Below are 6,000 nucleotides of genomic sequence, written 5' to 3'. Positions count from 1 at the left end.
AACCAGCAGTGATGGGACAAAGTGAGAAGCAGAGACCAAGAGCCCCACACACAATGTGTTCGATATTCCACCCTAGGTGCTAGGTGTCCAACAGGAGACAGCACCACGTCCTGCTTTAGTTGCTCAGCCTGATAGCCTCTCATGCAGCATGCTAGGCTGGCACCCAGTGGATTTATGAATGGAATATAGCTGGTTATGAACAAATCATCACAAGCACATGTGTGCATCTTATGAAGAAATTAAAAAAGAGGTGGGTGGTTAGAAAATAACAGAAACAGAAAAGATCATACTCAGCACTTTCATTTCTTCCCAACCACGCAGGGAAATCTGACCCACACATGACTACATACACAATGCATTCCTGTCTTAGCAATATTCAAAAGGCAGCAATCCATGCTGCTGCATTAATATTATACTCCCTGCACCCTGCCCAGCAGCATCTGAAGAGTCCTCATAATGAATGCTGAGCAGCCTCTTCTAACCTTTAGCTCCCACATGCATTTTTCCCCTTCTGCAAGCTCATTCATGCACCTGAAAACCATCACCAGTCTCCTCTTATCCCTGTGTTTTCAGCAAATCCATCCCCTTTTCAATCTGCTTGCAAAAAAGTGAATACCTGTATTCATCATCCTCAATCCAAAAGAGATCACCGACATAGCTCTTCTCAGGTAAAGTGACTCCAGGTGGCCTTCCCAAAGTTACAGGGTGATGGCCAAAGAAAATGCCCAGACATTTGGGTAATCCCTTCTCTGATCACATAAAAATCTAAGATTCTACCTCAGAGCAGCCTAGCACATGCTACAGTAAGGTAGCAGCGGGATGAAAGTGTTGTAAATACCTGGGGAGGGAGGTGAGGCCACAGCCAAGCGAAGCTGATTAATAGTGGATTTCCACGATCCCCAGTAGTGACCTCTGGGGTATCAGTTAATCCAGGTTCACTTGCATAGCCTTCTGCCACAGTGGAGGCCATTCCCTCTGGCCAGACAGAGCTGCACACTTTTCCAAGGGAAAGACTGGAACTGTTTCTTGATATTTCATCACAGAAACTTCTTATCTAGCCTGGGATCCCTCTGGAGTAATAAATAGTGCTGTGATGGCTAGAGGCCTTCTCTTCCAAGTCAGTGGCTTATTTTGGTTAGAGAAAATTGTATTTAAAATATACCATTTAAAACTTACAAACATTTAGTGCTTTTCAGAATTATTCATCTATCAAATGCATTGGGAAAACAAGGAGACAGGAGAAACAGAAAGGAAAGTGAAGTAAGATAAAATGAAGGGAAGGGCCCAGGGGAAAAGAAAAAAGGAAAGGAGAAAGAAATAAATAGCAATGGAGAAAAATACAAGCCATACATGCTTTAAAATCCTTCACGTGAGTATATTAAGACATTGCATTAGGGAAACTGAAATTTCTCGTACTTTATTTATCCAAGGAGAACAATTTAAAGAAAAAAATGATCTTGTTTGGGAAGCAGGAGATCAGTGAAGATAATAACTGAAGACTTTCCATGCACTAAAACCACCTAATAAGTGCATTACTAACTTGATATCTACTCACTACTGATCATTAGACACAGACTTACAGCTTATGATTTCCAATTACAGATGAAGCAAAATTTAACACATTTGCAACCATTTAGGACACTACTCTATAAATAATTATTTCTAAAGAACATTTTCCATGATCTCCAATCAGCAGCTGGAGCAGACACTTCCATAGGGTGTGAGGATCGCTCCACAGAGCCACATGGGTTATGGCCAGACACAGACTCAAGTGCATGAGATTGGAGAGGTGGGTGATGTGGAAGTTACAGGTAAGGGAGGGCAGTCAAAATGTAAGGAGGAGAATAGATATTGGTAAAGAAGGAGAGGATGGTGAGAATGGCTGATATTGAAGAGAGCATGCTACAGTAAAATAATTCATTTAATTTATAAAATTTTAGTGTTCACACTGTATCAAAAACTCAGCATGCAAAGATACACCTCAAGGTATGAGAACTCTTGATTGACTGGGTTGATATAGGAGGGAGTTAAGCCCTACAAATCTGGTTAAGTAATTTCCTTCCCCAAAATATTTCCTCATATTTGGGTATTTTGCCTTTTTTCTTTTGCTTCTAAAATTAGTGTAAATCAGAATCAAGAGTACTGTGTGATACCTCAGCTATCCATGATGCACTAGAGGAATGACTGCTCTGTTATTACAGGGCTATGTGATGCCCAGCCAGGACAGCAATCTATAAAGCACCTTTTATTAATGATCATTTGTTGTTTGAAGACATCCTTCATTTATGTAGCCTCTTCCCTGCAGGAAAGAATCCTGCTTGGAGGGTAATGTCACGGTGCAAGACCACCCTGGAGTAAAAGTGTGTGGGGGGAAGGCTTCATTTTCCCTTCTGGACAATGACAAATTAATTTTTTTTCTTTGGTAACAGGGATCAAACTTGGGACCTTGCACTTGCAAAGCAGGCACCGGAAGCACTGAGCTAAATCCCTGGCCCAGTGATGAATTAATTATAATAACACCTTGTGGTACAGAGCACCTTCCTTAGCCAAATGGGGTTTGTACTGGTTAGTTACCTCATTCTCCCTCAGTACTACCCTATGAAGTAAGAATTGCATTAGAGCAGCCTAATTTAGTATATTGAAAAACAGGGATACAAGAAGACAAATTAAAGTATCCAACCTGACACAATAAATATCTTTAACTGGAGCATACAGATTTATCCTGGGAAGCTTCTCTTTGATGAGAATACAGTTGCCTTGACATCACCCATTCTTTCCTGTCCATTTAGGAGGCAGACCCATTGTTTCCACATCATAACATAGCCACAGCTTCTGATCACAACCTACTTCATTCTCTTCATGGCTCAGGGGGAGGAAATAAAATTCACAGTGAGTGAGGGCCTGGGGAGAGGAATCCCAGGACACAATGTCATGACACAATCTAAAGCCAACTCCAACTTGTAGTTCCAAGCTGGGTGTCACTGACAAAGACAGGACATTTAGGGTTAAGAAACAATGTCATCCTCCACCCTGTCCACTCTGGAAATGCAAAACAGAAAAAATAACTGAAAACTCCATATCAAGTTGCTTCCTTTCTTTTCCAAGAGGAGAAGCTTAGAATTTTCTAAAACACATGTCAACTTCCAGATATGTCTTCTAATATATTTAGATAACTAAATTGTTTAAGTTTCAAAATGAGCTTTCAGATAGGTGCATTTTGTTCTTTGTAATGATTTCCTTCTCAGATACTGAAATATAAGATGAGAAATTCTGAAGTTATAGGAAAATGGAAACACAGAGAAGTCAAATTAAAATGAGTTTAGACAAGTGGTCAAAAGCTAAAGAAAAGAGAAATAAATATAATTTTCTCCACTTTATTTAGTACAAAAGAGAAAAAGTGTTGGAATAATTAAATATACTAAGCTAAATTAAAATATAAAAGATAGAAAAAGGTGAGAATTGTACATTATTTACTCAAGAACAAACATTTAACTTTCAAAATAGTTCTATTATTTTGCATGAGGATTCAAAAGTAAAATACAGATGTGACATATATTTCCCCAGTTTTTCCTGTTAAATTATATCATCAGGAGTCACTGCATGGGCAGTAGAAAATGGAGCTGTCCATTTTTACCAACACCACACAATCACATTTTAAAGACTCAATTCATTGTTCTAGGATGATTTCAGCAAAAACACTATAGCAAAACATAAATGCAGATCTCAAAGATCTGGTCTCTTCCAAAGTGTGACACATACCTTTGAGGCTACAAGCAGTGCTGAGAGAATTGAGTCAAGAACACACTGCATAGAGTGAGAACTATTTTTTCCAAGAAGGAATGATGCCCTGATGGAAGGAAATATTTCTATAAATGCCAAAAACTCACATGGGGGAAAGTCAGTGTGACGCTGAATTAATATGTGGAAAAGAGTCGAAATTGAGTGTGAGGAACTGCTTCCTGGTAGGGGTGAGTGTGGAGGGAGAGGCTGAAGGAGTAGCTGATGGGAGCAGCTGAGTCTCCTCTGCTGGGACTGCTTGGCAGCCAGGAGGCTGCTAGGAAGACAGGGCCTTTTGGAAGCAGAGGGGGACTGCTGAGATCTCCACTTCACTCTCCAACCATGATGGACCAGTGCTCAGATGACTCATGGCTTCCAAACACACAGACCAAGTTCCCCAAACCTCAGCCTTCCAAGTCCCAAGCATGGCCTAAACAACTGGCCCTGGTGACATGTGGAGTTTCCCCACAGAGGGGCAGCTACACTCAAAGGGAATGACCAGGCCCTGTGTCCTGGTTTGCAAACATTTGGCAGAAAGCACCAGTCTTCAGAAAGCAGTCACCTTCCCCAAGGACAGGCACCAGCCCAGGGCCTTCCGCATGGCCCCGGCCATCTCCCTGTTCCTCAAGCTGTAGATGAGCAGGTTGAGCATGGGTGTGAGGATGGTGTAGAAAGTAGACATGGCCTTGTCCTGCTCAGGAGTGTGGTAGGAGTGAGGCAACATGTAGGTGTACATGGCATCCCCCTAGAAGTGGGTGACAACTACCATGTGTGAGGAGCAGGTGGCCACAGCCTTTTGCTGGCCCTCGGCCTCATGCATGCTGCACACAGCCAGCAGGATATGGGCATAGAGGCCAAGATGACAGAGAAGGGGATGAGCAGCATGAGGATGAAGCACATGTACATGGCTGTCTCGTAGTCCAAAGTGTCACTGAAGGACAGCTTCAGGAGTACGGGGACCTTGCAGAAGAAGTGGTTGATCTCCTGGGATGCGCAGAAGGGGAACTGCATGGTGACATGGGTCACCAGGAAGCCATTCACTGAGCCGCCCAGCCAGGCCACTGCCATGATCAGCAGGCAGACCCTGCGGCTCATGAGCACCAGGTAGCACAGCAGGGTGCACACAGCCATGTAGTGGTCATAGGCCATGAGGCCCAGCAGAAAGAACTTGGCCCCCACCAAGGTCAAGTAGAGGAAGTGCTAGGCCATGCAGCCTGCAAAGGAGATGGCTCACTGGCCCATTCCTTGGTCCAACAGCATCTTGGCCATGATGATGGAGATGTACAGCATGTCCATGTGGGAGAGCTGGCTGAGGAGGATGTACATGGCCATCTGCAGCCAGGAGTCCACACAGAGGAGCATAATCAGGGCAGTGTTGTTGGCTGTGGAGATCAGGAAGACCAGCAAGATGAGCACAGAGAGAAGCCAGTGGAACAGGGAGATGCTGAGCAATCCCAGGAGGACAAAGTCTGAATACATGGAGTAATTGCCCCACTCGGCAGTCCTGTAGGTGACACAGTAGAGAGAAATGGTGGGAGAGCAAGTTGGGGAATGTCAGGTGATGGGGTCCTGGGCAGCTCAGCAGATGTACAGATGTTATTCTCATCTTACAAAGCTCAAATCTTAATTCCCAGGAGAACATCCTGAGCAGGACTGTGCTATGTCAAGTCACGCCAGTGTTCCCTCAAGAATCCACTCAAGAAGGATGTGCTGCTTGCTGACTATTGCTGGCTGGCTACCTGTAAGAGGTCACAAGGAAGCCTGTCTATGACTATGGTTTATGAGAATTTATTCTCTCTCTCTCTCTCTCACACACACACACACACACACACACACACACACACACACAGACCAAATATCACCTTGAAGCTGATACACAGAAAAGAGTAAAAACTGAACCACCCCAAATAAATAGAAATGGAACAGTAAAGGGCCTGACGATGACCCCTCCCCTTTTCTGCACATTAGACTCCAGCTTTTACACTGAGAGTCCTGAGTCAGAGCCACCCAGCAGGAACATGTGCTTTGCCTATGGAGAGATAGTCACATGGATTTTACCAATTTATGTCAATCTTGACAAGTTTTTAAATTGTAAAATTCAATTGCTTAACATATTTTCTAGGTGTTTGTCTCTTGAAGATAATGATTTCATGCTGAAAAATAAACCACAAGAGCTATGGGGTGTGAGAAGAAATAAAGCAACCCAAAAACTAGCAGAAAACA

The 6,000-nt window shown here is 43.3% G+C and overlaps 1 pseudogene across 1 annotated transcript in view; it reads right to left on the bottom strand.

Moving 5' to 3' along the window:
• Positions 1 to 812: 812 nt before the first annotated feature.
• The window catches only part of LOC106010534 (olfactory receptor 2T27-like), a 28,342-nt pseudogene continuing 23,154 nt past the window's right edge, over positions 813 to 6,000 (bottom strand). Inside the window, exon 7 of the transcript XR_015446110.1 lies at positions 813 to 5,281. The product of XR_015446110.1 is annotated as an olfactory receptor 2T27-like (transcript). The remainder of the gene's footprint in view (positions 5,282 to 6,000) is intronic.

Source organism: Heterocephalus glaber, unplaced genomic scaffold (genome assembly GCF_053883595.1).
Source record: "Heterocephalus glaber isolate CG9 unplaced genomic scaffold, H.glaber_assembly_v1.0 deba00001673, whole genome shotgun sequence".
Lineage (NCBI taxonomy): Eukaryota > Metazoa > Chordata > Mammalia > Rodentia > Bathyergidae > Heterocephalus > Heterocephalus glaber.
This window is presented reverse-complemented; position numbering and strand designations above follow the sequence as displayed.